A 9,196-nucleotide genomic window follows, 5' to 3' on the forward strand; every position below is an offset into this window, starting at 1 on the left:
ATTTTCTCTCTGAGGTCAGAAACCAAAAAGACCTCACCTAGACCGGTTTTTTGTTTGTTTGTTTTAGGAGACACAGCTGCTGGCGTTAAAAGCACAAAGACTGTTTAAGCCAGTGCAGTGCCGTGCTCTTCGCAAAAGTTCGCCTCGGCAAAAGCTCGCCTCGGCAAAAACTCACCTCTGTCCTGTGGGAAATCAAAGCTAAGGAAACCCACTCTTTAGAAACGTTCATGATTCTGACCGATGCTTAAAAGAGGCTGTCATGTTCTGCCACGAGGAGCCTTGTAAATTCTGGAATGGGGCTGGAGAGATGGCTCAGCGGTTAAGAGCACCCGACTGCTCTTCCAGAGGTCATGAGTTCAATTCCCAGCAACCACATGGTGGCTCACAACCATCTGTAAAGAGATCCGATGCCCTCTTCTGGTGTATCTGAAGACAGCTACAGTGTACTTGTATATAATAAATAAAAAAAAAAAATTCTGGAATGATTTTATTCATTGTGGTTATGGACTAAAAAGCTCTGGGTGTCATTTCGATGAAGCCCGAGATGCACCTTGGGAGAGTTACACGATCAGTAATTGTCTTGTGCCTGTGTTTGCCCCCCACCACTCGGGGAGCCTCCTTTCCATATCTACAGAGGAGGTGCTTACAGAACTTACAGAAATAAGCTTGAGGCTTCGTGCTAGGACTGAGAAGGCAGAGTAGAAGAGAACTCATATTTCCTCTTCTGTCTTCTGGGTAAGGTGGCCACTGTTGAGACAAGTTGCCTTGTTATATAGGATGCAGAGAAAACGCTAAGGGAGGTGCTGGGGCCTCTTAATGCTAACAAAAGAAAAATGTGACCCAGAAGCTGCAAAACCAGGACCCTTCCATCCGGGATGAGATTTCCCAACAATGCAGAAGTGACTGGGGTGATGTAAAATTCCTAGCAAAATCTAGGAAAGACAAGTTTAACTGGACATTTCAAGAACCGGCCTAGGCTTGGCATGTCTTCCAAGGAGCTTAGTGAAGCTCTCACAGAGGTCCCAGGTAGAGCCAGTCTCTTCAAGTCCTAAAGCGATACTGACTCCATCCTGTCTTGGCAGCAAGCAAAATTTTTTTTTTTCTTTTCAAATACAGGATTCTCAGCCCTGGTGATCAAATATCTTTTCATCTGCTCAACACAAGTATCGTCTGGAAAGCGGAGGACATGTCGCCTTCAAACATTGAAGACTTTTTTTACCTAAAATACCAACTGTCTCAGCGCCTGACTTCTCTGGTTCATCAAGAGCCTGGCATTTCCGGCCAACTAGGTTTGTTGCCCTCAGAGTGCCGCCTTCCTTCAGCTGAGTCAGGGTCACTGAGGTACTGAATCACTCAGCCCACTGCTCTGTGGAGCCGAGACACCCCCCACCCCCACCCCCAATTCCCAAAACTCAGGTTCTGCCTTGGTAGGGTGTTCACCCTAACAGACCAATAGGAAACTCACATTGGCTTGTTCTGCTTTATAAAATATAGATCCACGGATGACCAGAGGCAAGGGAAGTGCTAGAGGGACAATGAAAGAGACTTTCTCGGCAGCTCTTCCCTCTGCTTTGGGTCACATGGGTTCTCCTCAGCCTCCTCCAGCTTTGCCCAACCCCAGCTCTGTCTTCTTCCTGTTCTGTCCAAAGCAGCTGCGAGACTCCCAAGGGATGGTTTCTGCACTGTATAGTCCAGAGCGGATTGCTGAGTGGATGGTTGCTCCACATCTGACAGAGAAACGTCTCTCCATTGGCCTCACCCTTTGACCCTACAATCTAGAACGTGCCCTTCTTGGGGAATGCTACTAGATTAGAGAGAAGACAGCCTGCAAATAGCCAATCGGTGGATGGCAAAAGCTTGGGGAGCTGCAGCAGGGAGGGTTGCCTGCCTTGTACACATTGAGTCATATGGCACTCATTCAATTCATTCATTCATGCATTCATTCATTCAGCAAATGCTGATCAAAGGCCAGGCACATACCGAGTACTGTCCTAGGTACGAAACCTCACCCTTCGAGATGGAAAACCATGCATAATTGTGTGCTTATGTAATGCCTGTGTCTGTGTTTCTATCTCTAGCTGCATGCATTCTAGACCCTGACCAGTGTATGGAAAAAGGCAGGTGAGGAGGTGTGAATTGCTCTTTGTACGGGTGAGGTCAGGTGAAACATAAGGCTAGAATCTGATTGGGCAATGGAAAACGGGCTGAAAGTTTTAGAGAGGGGTCAGAGAGATGGGAAGACAAATGGAGAAGAGACAGAAGATGAAGAAGACAAACCAGACCCACGTGGCCTAAAGAACCACAGGTAGCTATGGATATCATAGAACAATAGAGTAATATAGGGTATGTTTGTCCCATCCAGAGTAGCTTGTATTTATATCAAGCGAATTTTGAATTCTTTGTGTGGGCATTTTGGGGGTTGAAGATTTACTATTATAAATCTGGCTGATAGGCTGGAGAGATGGCTCAGCGGTTAAGAGCACTGACTGCTCTTCCAGAGGCCCTGAGTTCAATTCCCAGCAACCACATGGTGGCTCACAACCATCTGTAATGGGATCTGATGCCCTCTTCTGGTGTGTCTGAAGAGACAGTGTACTCATATACATAAAATAAAATCTTTAAAAAAAATCTGACTGATAAATTATAAGCCTCTGGAGTTTTCGTTTTATGGGGCTAGGGGTTTAGAGCCAGCAGTAGCCAGTCTCAGCAGGCTAACCACGGGATGGATGTCTTGGGAGTGTGGAGCAGTTCAGCGTCAAGTCAACCGGGGGAACCTGAGAAGACACCAGCTTGTAGCTCCCAATGGGGGAGGGGCAATGAGACCCTGTTGCCAGCTCGGGGCTGGCATGAACGTGGATTGTTTTTTAATTATACACTACAAGGAGGGACATGAGGTAGAAAAGTCATAGGTGGGCAGAGGATATACTTTATAAAGTGTGTAGTACTTCTATTTTTTTTTCTTTTTTCTTTTTTTTTTTTTTTTTGGAGCTGGGGACCAAACCCAGGGCCTTTTGCTTGCTAGGCAAGCGCTCTACCACTGAGCTAAATCCCCAACCCCGTAGTACTTCTATTTTAGAAATGAGAATTGTTGTCTCTAATGTACCTATAAGAGATGCCTATGTGGGGCAGTGAGATGGATCAGCCAGTAAAGGTGCTTGCCACCAAGCCTGGAGACTTGAGTTCAATGAGAGACTCACATAGCAGAGGGAGAAACTTGTAAAATTGCCATCTGCTTTCCACACACGACACGTGGCATGCCCTTCAACCACTGCTGGCACTCAGGAGCCTGCACAGTGTGCCAGAGTGCTGCCTGAGGCTCAAGGTGGTGGCCACACCTTCCTGGGGAAGGGCGGGGCCTGAGCATCCCACAAGGTACTTCAGCCCTAGAACCGTCAGGCAAAAGGCTCATAAGAAGCCAGTGGAAGACAGATTGCAGGCGGATGGGTGAGTCCATCTTTCTGGTGGGCTCACTGGGTACCTTCAGAAGCCTCAGTTCTAGCTCTGCTGGGGTTCTGATTCCCTCTATTTTCACAAACTGTCCAACTCTACTGCAGCTTTGGGAGCCCCATTCTTCCCTCCTCAGAGGTCTGTCTCTTAACACCCCATTCCCTCTCCTGGTGAGCCCTAACACCCCCCTTCTCCCTTGCAGCTGCATGCCTATCTTTGTCCTTGTCACATGCAGCCCTGCACACACACACACACACACACACACACATACACCCCACTTCCTTGAACATTAGTTCTGAATTCAGTGTCATTTCAACATAATCTCCTGGCCTTTCCACAGCCACTGGAAAAATCCATCTGAAGTTCGTCTCTCTGATCTTTTTTTTTTTTTTAAGATTTATTCATTTATTATATGTAAGTACACTGTAGCTGTCTTCAGACACATCAGAAGAGGGCGTTGGATCTCTTTACAGATGGTTGTGACCACCATGTGGTTGCTGGGAATTGAACTCAGGACCTCTGGAAGAGCAGTCAGTGAGTGCTCTTAACCTGCTGAACCATCTCTCAATCCCCATGACTATGGCACCCTGAAAGACACCCTGGTTCCCACTGAGGAAAGGCTTGAAATCCCGGTGACCCTGAAAGGGACAGTAGGCAGGCGTTTTGCCTGACTCCCAGGAGAACAGGCCCTGTCACTAGCCGCGGCCCTTCATAGATTTGTGGCCATCAGTCAAGTAAGGGCAACGTCCCAAGCCCCTTCACATGTAGAGGACATGACCACAGATCACATAGACTCAAGACAGACCTCCATTATAATGAGGCACATAGAGGTCTGAAGGCTTAGCCAACAAGCTTTCCTTCTCAGACACTCGTCCTGGCAAAAGGTATTGAATCTCAGGGCCACCCTGAGAAGCGGGATACGATTTTACTCATCCGCTTTCTGCCCTGACAATAAACTCCTTAAAACCAAACTTTTTTTTTTTAAAGATATATTTATGTTATGTATGTGAGCACACTGGAGCTGTCTTCAGACACACCAGAAGAAGGCATCAGATCCCATTACAGATGGTTGTGAGCCACCATGTAGTTGCTAGGGATTGAACTCAGGACATCTGGAAGAGCTGGCTTACAGGTTCAGTTCAGCCCATTATCATCATAGCAGGAAGGATGGCAGTGTGCACAGACGTGGTATTGGAGGAGCCAAGAGTTCTACACCCTGAGACTATCCTCTACAGGCTCCTCTGAAGGAGGCTGCTCTCTTCTGTCCTGGGCAGAGCCTGAGCAACAGGGGTGCTCAAAGCCTGTCAGGGAAGCCATTTGCCTGTTTCTCTGAGCAGAAAGATAAAAAACAAACAAAAAAAAATCTCTACCTGCCAGGCAGACTCAAGGAGGGGCTGGTATAGGTGTCACCCAAACAATGGAGCTCTGCGAGTCTTGGGGTCAAGTGGTGGTCACCGTGGGGAAAGTGAGTGTTCAGAAAAGGTAAAAGTGCAGCGAGAATTCCTTGGGAGTAACAGACATAGGGAAACACAGATAAGAGAGCTCAGGAAAAGAGAAAGTCAAAAAGAAAAAGGAAAAAAAAAGGAAATGTTTCATAGTCGCACGCTCTTGTTATTTCAAAGGTCAGAATTTTAACATTGATCATTGGAGTTCTGGTAAGCTAATGGAACATTGGCAGTTTCCAATTCAATCACCAGCTTGAGATTTCAACTTCCCTTTGGTGGTTGTCTTAGTTAGGGACTTATGCTGTGAACAGACACTATGACCAATGTAAGTTTTATAAAGGACAACATTTAATTGGGGCTGGCTTACAGGTTCAGAGGTTCAGTCCATTATCATCAAGGCGGGAGCATGGCAGCATCCAGGCAGGCATGGTGCAGGAGGAGCTGAGGTCTACATCTTCACCTGAAGGAAGCCAGGGACAGACTGAGCATCCCCAGGAAGCTAGGAGGAGGGTCTCCAAGCCCACCCCCACAGTGACACGCTTCCTCTAACAAGGCCACACCTTCTAACAGTGCCACTCCCTGGGCCAAGAATATGCAAACCATCACGGTTGTCTTCTGAATATTAACTTAAAGATGCTTCTCATCATATTAAAGACATCTCTGTTCAATCTGTGCATCTAACCCTCTGGATTGGAAAGAAAATGTGTTCTGTGTCTTTTAACCCAAACCTATAGATTTAACCAGGTCTCAAAGCCATGAGTCTACTCCTGTTGTCTAATAGACACCTGTTAACTATATTCCTAAAATATGGATTTCAATACAGTGGTAACTACTAAAATTCATCCTTATATAAATTAAAGTTCACATAAGCTTCAGGGAATCAAGAGTCCTAAGACTTGGACCCACCTGTCACAGATCAAATGGACTCCAGATAAGTACACCTGCCTGTTCTTTTCTTTTTTTCGGAGCTGGGGACCAAACCCAGGGCCTTGTACTTGCTAGGCAAGTGCTCTACCACTGAGCTAAATCCCCAACCCCCACCTGCCTGTTCTTGAAAATGAGGTTTTTCCTCTTGGTCTTGGAGTTTCTTACTTTCCCCAATTGCTAGACAATTTTAATGTCTGTTCCTAGTCTGTATTTTTCTCAGCAGATTTTCACCTGGCTGACAGACTCTGTCCACAGATCAACTGTGGAGCTGCTGAACTCTGGACTTGCTGACAGTTGATGTTAACCAGTCCAGCCTATGTGATTGCTTCCTGTCTTTCATCTGGATCAGCTTTGGATAAATGCCCCATTACCCAGCCTTTGACTAGCTTTTCAGTCTTGCTGGGTCCCTTTGCAATGTCCTAATGTCAGCAAGAAGCAGGTACAGAAGAGAGATAGGACATCCATTGTCCTACTCTACAGGCTGAAATACTAGGTCAAAAAAGGAACCACCTCCGGGCAAACTCTGAAAACAACCCCTTGTCCTTCATCAGGTTTTGTAATGGCTTTTCTATCCTTGACTCATGAATTGATGATTGGGCAAGTGAATGTTTCTATGTCTAGAGATCTGTTTAATGTAACCTGTGACAATTGCACTGTTAGTAATTTTATAGGTCCAGATTCAATGTAACTTGCTATGACTATAATTTGACTAATTGTGTATCTGACATTGTACAAGGAATTCTGTTATGGTACTTCATCTACCTTTGTTTGTTACACTTCCTGTTAATGTTGCAGAACTTTGGTATTCAGATAGAGGCCTGTGCGTTTTGGATAAGATTCAAAAAGTTTTGAGTAGACCTAAGAGACCGATTGGATTGATCAGTGCTGAGATTCTGCTATAGTATCTATTACAGTCACTGCTGCTACTGTCACAGTTGTGTTGTCTCAATCTGTTCACATTGCTCAATATGTTAATGATTTGTCTAAGAGATGCTAAACCCCTGCAAATCAATGTTGCAAAAGCTACCTCCGAATGGTTAGAGCGGTTAAGAGGGAGCTTACCTTCCTTGTCTTCAGTTACTCATTTGACTTTTTCAATACTTGCCTTGGGCACACTCTTATGCTCTTATGGTTATAGGGCTATGCCTGTTACCACTTATGGTTGTGTGCCCTCTATTCCTTTTTTTTTTTTTTTTTTTTTCGGAGCTGGGGACGAACCCAGGGCCTTGCGCTTGCTAGGCAAGCGCTCTTCTGCTGAGCTAAATCCCCAACCCCCCTCCATTCCTTTTTGAACATCCATGCAGATCTCCATCATATATGCCTCAAAACTGTAACCTAATGGGTTACATTCCCCTATTGCAGAAGCTGATAATCAAAGATGGGTAAGTGTCTCTCAGAGGGGGATCAACTGGAGACAGGGCATGAATGTTAGAATTCATGTACCGATGACTGGTAATGTCCACGCTTCTTGAGGGGACACCTAAGACAGGCACAGTCTTTCTGCACGAATAGCTGAGACAGCTTTGTCTTGTATAAAATAAAAAAAGGGGAAGATGTCATGAAATGTTTGCCTCTTTCTCTGAAGCAGAGAGAGAGAGAGAGAGAGAGAGAGAGAGAGAGAGAGAGAGAGAGAGAGAGACCAGCCAGGCAGAGTCAAGGTAGGCCAGGGTCCCTTGGCAGATTTCCTGACCTGCTGAAGCATGGAATGATAAGAGGAGGTGCACTTGAGGCTCAAGAATAGGAGCTGAAGATTCTTTTATTTTTAATTAATTAATTTATTTTATGTATGTGAGTACACCATTGCTGTCTTTCAGACACACCAGAATGGGGCATCAGATCCCATTATAGATGGCCGTGAGCCACCATGTGGTTGCTGGAAATTGAACTCAGGACCTCTGGAAGAGCAGTCAGTGCTCTTTTTTTTTTTTTTTCCGGAGCTGGGGACCGAACCGAGGGCCTTGTGCTTGCTAGGCAAGCGCTCTACCACTGAGCTAAATCCCCAACCCCACAGTCAGTGCTCTTAACCACTGAGCCATCTCTCCAGCCCCCGGAACTGAAGATTCTATTGACCTTGGTGGAAGGAACAGGGAGGCTTTTGGAGGACAGATGCCTTATGTGTATATTTCAGCAATTGTTTCTCTTAACTTGTGGCATTGCTTTCCACGGTGCTGTGAAGTATTAAGAAGGTTAAGAAAAACAAACTCGAGGCTGACATGGTACTGACCTGCAGCTCTCCCAAATCTAATTCTTCACTTTGCATCTTTTTTCTACCTTTCCTATAATCACCCTCGCTCTCCCCTCAGAGAGTGTTCGACTCCTGCAGGTGGGCTCTGGCAAAAGCCCATACCTACAGTGACACATTTCCTCCAATAAGGTCACACCTATTGTTACAAGGACACATCTCCTAATAGTGTAACTCCTTGTGGGCCAGGCATTCAAACCCACGAGTCTATGGGGGTCAAACCTATTCAAACCACAATATCTAGTCATCCTGCTAGCGATACCAATGAGTGCAGCCATTTTGATGACCTTGGCCTTGCTCTCCTCTCCCCTCCTCCACATGAGGACTCCAATGTTACCTAATCAGACACTTACAGGGACATAGAAACCCTACCTCTCAAGACTACCTTGTTCAAAGGAAAGCCTTGTGTAAATGAATTACTCATAATACAAATGTAGACAGTGAATTAAACCATCCAAGCTGTAGGTTTTTTTTTTTTTTTTTTTTTTTTTTTACCCTGTGTTAGTTCCCAGTAACCACACAGAGAAACAATATTTACTTAAAACTGCACCTCAAAGGGGTTGGGGATTTAGTTCAGTGGTAGAGCCCTTGCCTAGGAAGCGCAAGGCCCTGGGTTCGGTCCCCAGCTCAGAAAAAAAAAAACAAAAAAAAAAAAAAAAAGATACGAGAGATCAGCATTTGGATAGCACAAGGATAAACTTTACATAGTGCACAAAAACCTTATCCCTACAGCCTTTCTTTCCTCTGTCCTGCTCATAGCACCAGCCACAAGCCCACATCCAAACCCATTCCTGACACGATCTCACCAAGGCTTCCCAAGGCAAAGCCAGATTTGCTGGTGGGTTCCTGGTAGTCTCTGGCTACATGTTGTTAATGAATTGTAAGAAGTTCTCAGCAGGGCACAGTGGCCCATGGATGTAATTCCAGGTCATTTGGAAACTGGGGCAGGAGGATCACAGTTTCAAGGCCTAGGTAACTTAGCAAGGCCCCATCTCTAAATATTAAGAAATGCCTGAAAAAAAAAAAAAAAAGATCCATGGTAGAGTATCTGCCTAGAATGCACTTGGCTTCAATTCCTACCGACCACTAACAGGAAAAAAGGTGTCCCCACTTCTGCGGACAGTTCTTAGTCCAG

This window comes from Rattus rattus, chromosome 9 (assembly GCF_011064425.1).
Source record: "Rattus rattus isolate New Zealand chromosome 9, Rrattus_CSIRO_v1, whole genome shotgun sequence".
Taxonomy (NCBI): Eukaryota; Metazoa; Chordata; class Mammalia; order Rodentia; family Muridae; genus Rattus; species Rattus rattus.